This window comes from Pongo pygmaeus, chromosome 9, assembly GCF_028885625.2.
Source record: "Pongo pygmaeus isolate AG05252 chromosome 9, NHGRI_mPonPyg2-v2.0_pri, whole genome shotgun sequence".
Lineage (NCBI taxonomy): Eukaryota > Metazoa > Chordata > Mammalia > Primates > Hominidae > Pongo > Pongo pygmaeus.
In genome coordinates, this window is record NC_072382.2 from 112965776 (window position 1) to 112978166 (window position 12391).

At 40.2% G+C, this 12391-nt stretch overlaps 1 protein-coding gene across 1 annotated transcript in view; it reads left to right on the forward strand.

The window, feature by feature from the left end:
• Positions 1–837: 837 nt before the first annotated feature.
• The window catches only part of POU2AF2 (POU class 2 homeobox associating factor 2), a 30647-nt gene continuing 19093 nt past the window's right edge, over positions 838–12391 (forward strand). The window contains exon 1 of the mRNA XM_054441389.2: positions 838–947. The gene's annotated coding sequence lies outside the window, so the exon portion shown is untranslated. The remainder of the gene's footprint in view (positions 948–12391) is intronic.

A 12391-nucleotide genomic window follows, 5' to 3' on the forward strand; every position in this document is an offset into this window, starting at 1 on the left:
TTCCCTCATGGTGAAAACAGCATATTTTTCTGGTTGTTGATACTACAAACTGACCTAAGTCTGGATTCCAGCTCTATTGCTTATTAGCAGCTGTGAGACCTTGCAAATAATTTAGTCCCAGATCTCAGTTTCCTCATCTGCAAAACAGATCAAATGAAGCAATACATGTAAATTACCAAGCACTACAACATGTTCAGTAAGTGAATATAGTAAGTGTTCAATAAATATTTGTTAAATGAATGAATGATTCCTTATTTATCCTCGGCCTTATTTCGAAGCAGTAACTCCTCATGTTGAATCACCGATTTTCGAAAACAAAACATTTATTTAGTCCAGTAAACCAATAATAAACAACTTTCTTCTTAGGAACATAATCTTCTTAAAACTCCTGTTGACCTGCTCACTCCCATCAGGTATAATAGGGCAGGAATACTGTTATGCTGTAACCTGAATCATACAAATCTAACTTCTACCTCATGTATTTAGAAACATCATTTCAAGTTGCATCCAATCCCTGGTCTTGTGATTAAAGCATAATTTGTAAACCTTGCCAGAGTAAATATTGAGAAGTCAGAGTACAAGGAAGGGACTTTGAAGAGCTGTTGTGTAGATGATGGAACAGTGTTTCTGTCACTTAGTAGAGCTTAGATGAGTCGCTATCAAAGATCAGGAGACAGGGCTCTATTGAAGCTACTCTATCAAAGCCACTTCAAATCCAGGAATTCTATCATTCTATCAAGAAAATGACATCACAATGATCAGCCCCCAAATATGTCCTTTGGGAGGTTAACCTAATGATTCCATCCACATTTGTTGTGACTATTCCATTTGCTTAAGTCCCAGGAGACTACAGCAAACGAGTGTATCAAGGTGTGAGAGTGAAGCATACAGTCAAAGATCTCCTGGCAGAAAAACGATCCCGGCAGACAAGTAACTCAAGACTTAATGTAAGTCCCAATTTAATATATTCTGAGGTGCTTGCAGGTTCTCTCTCCTCTTCCTTTATCCACACACCAATCCCCCACTTCCTGGATCTGATATTCTCAAAACAAAGCCTTCCTTTAACTGGCACGCGGTATAGAATTACTCTGTGACAGACAATCTTTCTCTCACTTAGTGGTGCCAGCATTTACACCTTAACTTACACTCCCTCTACTTCAATCTCATCCTAATCTGTTTAATGCTGGTTTTCATGCCCTTTTTGAAAGAGTTTTCATGTCTTTGTTCATCTGCTATTGACTATATGTCCTTGGAAACAGAATTCCTATTCCCTCATAACTGGATGTCACATAAATCACAGTCAATAAATGCTGGTGCTCCTCCTGACTGAGAAGCCTGGTGGAGTGGAGGAACACCAGTAGAGAGGGGCCCTGGCCCTTGCTGGGAACCAGTCACGTGGCCCTGGGAAAGCCACTTTACTCTTCTGGACCCAATATGAAGTGAGTTAGGCAAAATGACCTCCGGGGTCCCTTCCAGCTATAAATATCTCTAATCATGGCACGTCTGTTAGCAGCCAGCAGGCGCACCAGGAGCTCTGTGATCTTACTGTCTGGCTACTGTGGTTCATGGCAATTAAAAGATAGTGTGTCCTGACTTTTTCATTTCTCCAAGCCATGGATTACCAAGGGCTTGGTTGGTGGGAATAATACTCACCTTCATCCACATAATTGTTACTCTAAACCCAACAGAGATAACTTAAAAAAAAATCTTCTCTGTAACATGCAAAATCAGATTTTAAAATCCTAATAGGAGACGTTCTGAGTATAAAATCTTTGTCTGCCATCCATGTCTTTATAAATAGTTCTACTGTATACCCCAAATGTTTAAGTAGTTGCACCAGATCTCCAGAAATGATTCTAGAATGGCAATATCATTTGGTTACCAAGATCAACATATAAACACCTATTCTATCAAGTAAAATATAATCACATGAATGTCAGGCATCTGTTGGCACCTGCTGGGTGCAGGGCATGACAGCAGATGACCAGAAATAAATGAGACAAGCATGTCCAGTACTTAGTGCAGGATACACAGCAGGTACTGGTTCTTCCAGCATGTATGCTGAGAATGTTGGCACCATGTTCAACTCTGCTCCAAAATCAAACTCCTGAGACATATTTCAAATAAACGTTCAATTTCCTCCCATCCAAGAACACCTTTAATTGCATATTTTATGTTATCTTTTTTTTTTTTTTTTTTGAGATGGAGTCTCGCACTGTTGCCCAGGCTGGTGTGCAGTGGCACGATCTCGGCTCACTGCAACTGCCGCCTCCCAGGTTCAAGCTATTCAAGCGATTCTCCTGTCTCAGCCTCCCAAGTAGCTGGGATTACAGGCACCTGCCACCACGCCCCACTAATTTTGTTTTTTTGTATTTTTAGTAGAGAAGGGGTTTCACTATGTTGGCCAGGCTGGTATCAAACTCCTGACCTCGTGATCCACCTGCCTCGGCCTCTCAGAGTGCTGGGATTACAGGCATGACCCACCGCACCCGGCCGTTATCCTTTCTTTTAAGCCACCACCTCTCTTCTAGTTAAACAAATGGAGCTTATCTGCTACAGAGAAATCTGAATAATCGGCTCCTTGTCTGCTCCTAGTTCAGTGCTTCTCACAGTGCCTGCTCGGAATCACCTGGGATATGTGATAAAAATATCAATACAGCAGGGCACGGTATCTCATGCCTGTAATCCCAGCACTTTGGGAGATTGAGGCAGGCAGATCACTTGAGGCCAGAAGTTCCAGAACAGCCTGGCCAACATGGTGAAACCCCATTTCTACTAAAAATACAGAAATTAGCCGGGTATAGTGGCTCATGCCTGTAATGTCAGCTACTCAGGAGGCTGAAGTGGGAGGATCATTTGAACCTGGGAGGCAGAGGTTGCAGTGAGCTGAGTTCGTGACACTGCACTCCAGCCTGGGCAACACAGTGAGACTCTGTCTCAAAAAACAGTAATAATAATAAAAATAAAATATCAATCCAAATCTAGTCTCTTGAGAGAGAGAGAGAAGGAATTCAGAATATACCTAAAATGAACCGCAGCTTCAAGTGGAAGTCAGGTGGATTGCTTGACCACAGTAACTGCAACTAACATGAGACAGCAACTAAATTATGAATGTTGGTGAAAGTTTCAGGCAAACTATCAATTGGAAAGACAAGAGTTGCACGTAAGGGTAATATCTATCGTCAGCGAATAAACATGGTGTCTGCCCAGGGTGAATGAGTGTGTAACTCACACTTTGTATCATTATCAATGCCTATATACAAATGATAAGGCACTATACCAGAGTTATAGAAAAAGAAAAGTTACATTAAAGGGCATGAAGGCATATATCCAAATGGTGGACATACTTTTTTCTTTAAAATTTACCTAATATGACTTCTTGCTCAAGATCTGTGACTATCAAGTCACAGATTTTGTTTCCTTTCTTTATTTTTTGGTGAGTTTTTACTTTTTATAAAATGAGACAATCTAGACATAATTAATAATAAGCCATATTATTTTATCTCATTTTAAAATACAGATCCCTGGACCTGTCCCATGTCTACTATTATTGGGTTGGAGCCAAGGCATTGTCATTGTGTCATTTTTTCACAAGCTCCTTGGATGGTGCCTTTGCACATCATTGAGAACTTTGCCATAGAGCAAAGAGCAAGTGTCTAAGCCTCACATGTCACAGCCAAGGTTTTTATCTCTCTTCACATAAGAACTTGCTGAGCTCTTGCTATTGACCCAGTGACACTGGGTCTCTTACGGAGAAAGTGGATACAAGATACATATATAATATATAGTTTGTGCCGTTGAACACCAAATAACCTGGAGGAAAGAAAAAATACTTACACATTTGAAAAAATACAAGAACTTAGCAACCAAGCCCTAGACTGAATGCTGAAGACAAAAGACCAGGCAGCATAGTCATGTAATATGAAGACTATAATAACATTTATGTAAGGACAGTTTAAAGTGCACTTTCTCATGTGTTGTTTCATTTGATAGACACACTAACCCTGAGATTGATATTTACACAGTTTCCCAGTTTACAGATGAGTGCATTGAGAATAAGAGAAGGGAAGTAATTGTTTCAAAGCTGCACAATTTACAAGTAGCAGATGACTCCAATTCCACATTCCTTTTTTTTTTTTTTTTTTGTCTGAGACAGAATCCCGCTCTGTCAGCCAGGCTGGAGTGCAGTGGCACAATCTTGGCTCACTGCAACCTCTGCCTCCCAGGCTCAAGCCATTCTCCTGCCTCAGCTTCCCAATTAGCTTGGATTACAGGTGTGTGCCACCATGCCCGGCTAATTTTTGTATTTTTAGTAAAGACGGGGTTTCACCATGTTGGCCAGGCTGGTCTTGAACTCTTGACCTCAAGTAATCCACCCACCTTGGCATCCCAAAGTGCTGGGATTACAGGCATGAGCCACCGTGCCCAGCCCACATTCCATATTTAAAGGGAATGGCCAATGGGGACTAGAACAGAATAATCTCTGATACATGCAAACAAAGGGGTTTTTTAAAAAGAAAATGTACCAGGTAGAGATAACTTCTAGAACAAAAACAGTATGCACCGGTTCTAACCATGGTATTTATTCTCAGGCATCAAGTGCATAGATGATATGAACTCATCCTTAACTTCATGTCCCCATCATACTACCCAGCATCTCAACACTGCTATCTTACGCTCATCCTAACTTCACTGACTTTTAAATTCAGATAATTAAATGCATAAAGTCCCAAAATGTGGTTATTTGGACTTTAGACATTTGCATGAATTGCCCTTACTGTCCACCTACTGGTGTTTCATCCTCTCAACCACTACTCTAGAATATCTGTAAATCTCAAGGATATCATATGCATTAGTCATTGACTCTTGAGGACCTATTTCTGTCCCTGTTGCAAATGCAACCCAATAAGAAAGCATCATGGACCATCATGTTACGGGAGACACTGTGGGGCTCTGATTCGATGGCTTATACTGAGACCACCTCCCCTTTTTCATACTAATGCACTGGGACACAATGATTCTCATATCTCAACTAAGTTCAGTTAGAGAAGTCATTCATTAGATATGCTCAAAATTTGCACCTGACAGCATGAGTAATGACCAGTCAGAGGCCCTACCATGTGGTTTACCATAAGCACATTATGATAGGTTAAAAAAAATGAAGCCCCAAAGATCCCATGTCAAATCCCTGGGACCAGTGAGTTCTGCTTTATATGGCAGAATTTGTGGTTAAGTGAAGTATCTTTAGAAAAGGCCCTTACCTGGCATTATTTAGGTGAGTTCTCAGTATAATCTCATGTATCCACAAGTATCCTCCCTCACAAGGGGTAATTTTGAGAGAGAAACACACACACCAGGGAGAAGATACACAAAAGAGGAGGAGGCAATGTGACCACTTAAGCAGAGACTGGAGTGATGAGGCCACAGTCGAGGAATATCTACCAGCAGCCACCAGAAGCTTGAAAAAGCAAAGGCAAATTCCCCCCCTAGAGTCTGGAGGGCACACAGCCCTGCCAACACCTTGATTTTGGACTTCTGGCCTCCAGAATTATGAGAGAATCAATGATGCTAGTTTTAACCCACCCTGTTTGTGATAATTTGTTACAGCAGTCCTAGAAAACTAATACTCACATATTCTGCATATTCTGAAAACTATGTCCCCCCCCGGATAGGCATACTTCAGGAAGTATCTATTGGATGCCCAAATTGCTGCTCTTTTATTTGTGACGACACTGATAAATTTACACAAGACTCTGTTGATCCATCTTTACCGCAGCTTCCCTCATGAACATCTGTTTTTGATACCATGAAATAATTTTCACATCTTTGCAGTAAGAACAAGAAAAAATATCCCTTGCATCAAAAGAGACTTTTACCAAAGACTAGAAATTAAAACCACTTCCATACATTTTAGCTACAGTTCTGTGGTTTCACAACTATTGCTATGTATGTCTATTTTTAAATAATGGCTTTTCTTTTTTCTTTCTCGAATTTTTCTGTTATTCTTTACCACACTACTGGATCTTCTACCAAGATATATAAATGTGAGCCATTCACCACCATCTAGTACCAAATACACACACACACACACACACACACACACACAATTAAGTTCTGATTGCTGCATTTTTTCAACTACACCATTTCAATTGAGTTCTATAAAAGCTAAAGATCGAATTATTTTCAAATAACATCATAAAATTCAATAACCTCTTTATTATATGTAGGGAAAAAAAGCAATAAGCCTAATAGTCACAATTTTTCACTTTTGTTTTGAAAGTTGGTGAGTGATTTTCAGACCATTGTTCCTTTTAATCAAGTTTTTCTTAAGCTATCTTATGGATTTATTTTAAATTGTTGAATATGCATCAGCTGACATGAGGGGGAAAAATGTAAAACTTGCTGTGTAGGAAAAGGAAATCAGCTTGGAATTGAAACTGTTGGGGAGATGGGAAGTGTCGTGTAGTGTAGGGGAGGCTAAGATTGAGCCTAGGAATCAGGGTTTGATGTTCAATTTATTTTGTTGATTTATGGACAAAGTAACAGCTCTCTTGCTCGGCTCATTCATCAAAATGCTATAGCCAGGAACGGTAAGAAAATAGACATGAAAATTCCTTCAAGTTAATATCCTACATAAACCTAAGGAAAAATAAATGAAGATTTCTGGCTCTGTTTTTAGAAGGTCTGAATTGAGTAAAAGTTAAAGAGAAATATCCCAAGTGAGAAATATATTTAGATAATAACAGCCTTGATTTTTACGTGCTCTACATATAGAAACCAAAAGTGAACTACTTCCACACAGCGTGATTCTTGCATGCCAATCTCAAGTGTTTGCTTTTCAAATCAGTATTACTTACAGTTATTTTCTTTCTGTACATTATCCTAAATTCTTACATTTAAATTATTTGTCTGCTAAAATCTCTACATCAAGGGCATACAGGATAAGGCAATATTGTCAGCTGGGTTTCTTGGTTAATAATCTTTCCTAATTATTTTGGAGGGTTAATATTACAAGCAATGGATAGAAGTATGACAATAGTACATATTTGATGGGAAATTTGGGGGGAACAGAAGGTGAATAGGCACCATTTGGTGTGTTTATGACAGAGCAATTGCCATAAAGTTGGGCAGACTTTAACTGTAGAACAGATGTGCATTGTCTATCTTAGTCCCTAAAACCGCCTGTCCTTCCAGCAGGACTCCTAGTTGGACGTTTGTTTAGTTACACATTCAGCTGCTGCTTTGCTATACCAATCATGTGCACAATTCAGTTACCACAAGTGTAAACATCGTGACGTCTAGATCTGTGACTTGCATTTGGATTTCTTGTGAAGTATTAGGAGGAAAAAATACATGCAGTTGGAAGCTGTATATTCTATCATCTCAAAGTTTCTTTGATTTCCCTGAAACTTTGGGTAACACATCTCTCCTCCACCAAAAGAGAAGCTGCTCCTTCTTTCGTCTGTTTGAACCCCTCCTTCTGGCTGCAAATGGTCTTGGGTAATTCTCTTCTCTTCTCTGAGCCTCAGCGTCCCTGTCCATAAAAGCAGAGTTGGGCCATGCGTCTAAGATTTCTCTAGTTTCTGTGTTTATTTTTTTCAGATAAATTTTACTGTGCATAACTGATGTTTGCAACATGACCTTATGGGATACATATATATAGTAAAATTGCCACTATAGTGAAGCAAATCAATACATCCCCTATCTCATCAGCCTTGATTTATATATACTGTACAAGTACAGACCAAAATTTAACTATTCCAAGTGGTCTGTTTTTTTCATTCCAACCTCAAGTGTTTTCTTTTCGAATCATTATTACTTACTGATACTTAGTTACTTTTTGTGGCAAAAGCTGCTAAAATCTACTTATTTAACAAAAATTCCTAACACAATTCAACTTTATTAACTATAGCCCTCATGTTGTACGCTGTATGTCTAGACTTGTTCAGCCTACATATCAGCTACTTTGTAGCTTCTGAGCTACATCTCAGTATTCACTTTTAAAACTTAAATTTTTTAATGTTTATTCCATTTATTTATCTTTGTTATTTTCATTATTCATACTTCAAATATTTCCATTTCTTTAAATATTTAAATCCTAATCTCATTGTTGAGGATTTAAAATAGACCTGAGTCTCAGACAACTAGCTCTTACCCAATCTGAAGCACCATTGAGCTGATGTTTCAGATTACTCTGTTGTCTGGAAACCTACAGCACTCAGGTTTACTGTTCTTTTTTTTTTTTTTTTTTTGAGACGGAGTCTCACTCTGTCATCCAGGCTGGAGTGCAGTGGCATGATCTTTGCTCACTGCAACCTCCACCTCCTGGGTTCAAGTGATTCTTCTGCCTCAGCCTCCTGAGTAGCTGGGAATACAGGCAAGTGCCACCATGCCCAGCTAATTTTTGTATTTTTAGTAGAGACAGGGTTTCACCATATTGGCCAGGCTGGTCTCGAACTCGTGACCTCGTGATCTGCCCACCTCGGCCTCCCAAAGTGCTGGGATTACAGGTGTGAGCCACTGTGCCCAGCCTGAAGTTCATATTCTAAGACATAGAAAACACAGCATAGCAAAGAGTTTGGGCTCTAGATCCAGATGACCTGAATTCAAATCCCAGCTCTGCCATTTGCCAACTGTGTGATAACAGTAAAGTTACTTAACCTTGCTGCTAAAGGAAGATAATAACATCAGCCTTGCAAGGTTATCATAAGGATTACATTTAATATTTGCCAAGGGCTTGGCACATGGTAGGTGCTCAATCAATGCCATTGCTATTAAACACACAACTGCATGTGAGGAGTGATGCTTGTTAGAATTCAAAACAATATAAGAAATTCATTGCCCTTAAGAAATGTACTGTTCAGTTGTGGGGTAAGAAATTATAAGTGATTAAAAATAAAAAGATGGCTTTGCTCCAACTGCCAAAAGAGTTGAGTGTGACCATCAGTAAACATGAGGGAGGTTCAGAGGAGGGAGAGCAAAGCATGAAGCAGGTAGGTAGAAAAAGACTTCTTGGGCCAGGTACAGTGGCTCACATCTGTAATCCCAGCACTTTGGGAGGCCGAGGTGGGCAGATCACTTGAGGTCAGGAGTTTGACACCAGCCTGGCCAACGTGGTGAAACCCCATCTCTACTAAAAATACAAAAATTAGGCGGGCATGGTGGTGTGCACCTGTAATCCCAGATACTCAGGAGGCTGAGGCACAAGAATCGCTTGAACCTGGGAGGCAGAGGTTGCAGTGAGGGAAGATTGCACCACTGCACTCCAGACTGGGTGAGAGAGAGAGAGAGAGAGAGGAAGGAAGGAGAGAGAAAGACAGAGAAAGAAAGAAAGAAGGAAAGAAACAAAGAAGAGGAAGAAGAAGAAGAAGAAAGAAAGAAAGAAAGAGAAAGAAAGGAGGGAGGGAGGGAAGAGAGAGAGAAAGGAAGGAAGGAAGGAGATGAAGGAAGGAAGGAAGGAAAAGAAAAGAGACAAGGAAGGAAGGAAGGAAGGAAGGAAAAGAAAAGAGAAGGAAGGAAAAGGAAAGGAAAGAAAAGAAAGAAAGAAAAGAAAGAAAGAAAGAAAAGAAAGCAAGAAAGAGAAAGAAAGAAAGAAAGAAAAGAAAGAAAGAGAAAGAAAGAAAGAAAGGAAGGAAGGAAGGAAAGAAAGAAAGAAAAGAAAGAAAGAGGGAGGGAGGGAGGAAGGAAGGAGAGAGAAAGACAGAGAAAGAAAGAAGGAAAGAAAGAAAGAAGAGGAAGAAGAAGAAAGAAAGAAAGAAAGAAAGAAAGAAAGAAAGAAAGAAAGAAAGAAAGAAAGAAAGAAAGAAAAGAAAGAGAAAGAAAGGAGGGAGGGAGGGAAGAGAGAGAGAAAGGAAGGAAGGAAGGAGATGAAGGAAGGAAGGAAGGAAAAGAAAAGAGACAAGGAAGGAAGGAAAGAAGGAAGGAAGGAAAAGAAAAGAGAAGGAAGGAAAAGGAAAGGAAAGGAAAGAAAGAAAGAAAGAAAAGAAAGAAAGAAAGAAAGAGAAAGAAAGAAAGAAAGAAAAAAAGAAAGAAGAAAAGAAAGAAAGAGGGAGGGAGAGAGAGGGGGAGGAAAGAAGGAAGGAAGGAAGAAAGGAAGGGAGGGAAGGAAAGAGAAAAAGACTTCTTGGAGGAAAGTGTGCCACGAGCTAAGCTTTGAAGGAAGAAGATGACCCAGGTGAGCAGTGAGCAGGAGTAGAATCCAAGCAGAACACACGGAAGGGGCAAAGGCGCAGGGGAAAGGAAGCAATTCCCTGTGATGTGCAGCGGATGAACCAATTTTGTCTGCAGCATAGAGAAGTGAAAGAGAAGGTTGGGAGGCCTGCACAATCCTTCAAAATTCAGTTCTCATCTTGCCTGTTGAGGTCTCCCAGACACTCCCCTCTGCTCCCAAAGCCTCCAGCATATTTTTCTGCTAAAATATTCTTACATTGCACTGTCACTTTTTGTTTTCTTAAATCTGTCCCTCAGCTGGCTAACATCTTGCCATTTCTGTTTGTTCCTTTTGGAGCCTCCAGCCCAGGAAGAATAACAGTGTGGTAAGGTGGTTAAGTGCCTGAATATCAGAGTCAGACAGACCGAGCTTCTGACTCTTGTGTGTGAAATTGATCTCACTTCTCTGGGCCTCAGTTTCCTCCTATGTAAATGGGAACGGTGATAGCTACCATGGAAGGTGTTGTGAAAGTGAAATTTGATAATGTCTACAAAGCACCTGGTATAGCATATGGCATGCTATAAATGCTCAGCAAATGGCAGCTTTTATGGTTTTTACAGTATCTGGTACATAGCGGTACTTGATAAATGTCTCAGCAAAGCTGTGCCACACTAAGGTAGATAGGCACTGGATTATAGGGCGCTCTGGATAGCAGGCTTGACAGTTAGATCTTCCTGTCATCACTACTATTAATTTCAATATAATATACATAAGTGAAACCATTAGAAAGGCTACTGGGTAACTTTTGTAGGTTTGAAAACTTTATTCCTAGGAATAAATTAAAAAAAAAAAAACAGTGGAAGCTGTAGTTACCCACATGCTGACTGAGCTATACCACTGTCCTCCATTATTCCAGTTGAGATGGCTAGAGTTGAAACTCCAGCCTGGTGCATTTCATTAAGATAATTTCAACTGCTCCCATTCTGTAGTACTAAATATCCAAAAACTCAATCAGTTTAGGATAACAAAACTATAATTTACTTATCCATCATGAACTGCCAATTTAAAAAAAAAAAAAGCTTCAAATGACAAGAAGAAAGAAATAAAAGTCTGAATATTTTGATCAGGATTTGCCACCAATTTGCTGACCTAACAAGGGATGTGACTTTCTGAAGCCTGCATTTCCTGAATTTAAAAAATCTTCTGAGTGGTGCAGATGGGAGAGGGTCAGTATTCAGTGTTCTCCGTGTGTTTCCCCCGCTGGGTGCAGCTGTTTCTCCTCCTGACTCAGTAGATTTTCCCAGACCTCAGAACGTGTCCCACCCACTGGCACCCCTACCCCCAACATCCAAGGCCAAGCTGAACCCCCTCTGTAATCTGAAAAAGATAAATTCCCTTTTCTCTAGTTCAACTAGAGTTTTGCAATCTGAGTTAGCCAGGAATACAGGGAATAGAAAAAACACATAAAGCAGAAAAATGATTATGTAGCCTCCAAAAGTTCTGGTGCTAATGTTAATATTGGGTCAAAGATGGGCATGGGGATACAACTGACTTGACGTTTAGACCTGAGTCCCCTTCCCACCTGTTCAGTTCTCTCTAGCATAAATAATAATGAATAATAACAATAACTATCACTTACCACTGGGCTCTGAAATAAGAACTTTACAAATAATTTCATTTATCTGTTTTAAAATATATTTCATTTATCAACACAAGCACGACAGCTTTCAGAGGGTGGTACCCATATCTATTTTTCAGATCAGAAAAATAAGAATCAGGTAGAAAGTAGTGAGGCTCAGATTTGGAACTAGGTTTGTGAGACTCCAGGTCTTCACTTCACCCACCCTATTGCCCTCTTACATTATGATTCCAGCCCAAGGATGGGTGAGCTTTGGAGTGGTCACTCTGCTTCAGGCCCTCCTGCTCAGCTCTCATGTCACCCTCCAGATTTTGTGTGTGATGGGTGGCCCCAATTATGACTTTTGCTCCATCTCGGGAACACATTTGTCTCCCCAATCAGCCCCACAGTGTTCCTGTAGACTGTTCAAAAGATGATGCCAAGCCAGCCCAAACCAGTACCAGGACTTTCCTTTCCTATGATACTCAGACATCTTAAAAGACACTAGACCCAAGAAGTTTTCAATTTCCTTATAGAGTTTATCTCCAGTTCTACCCCAGAACCTGCTTTCTGTCCCAGAAACAGCTGCAGCCAGCGGGGGGAGTATATGGAGAACACTGTAT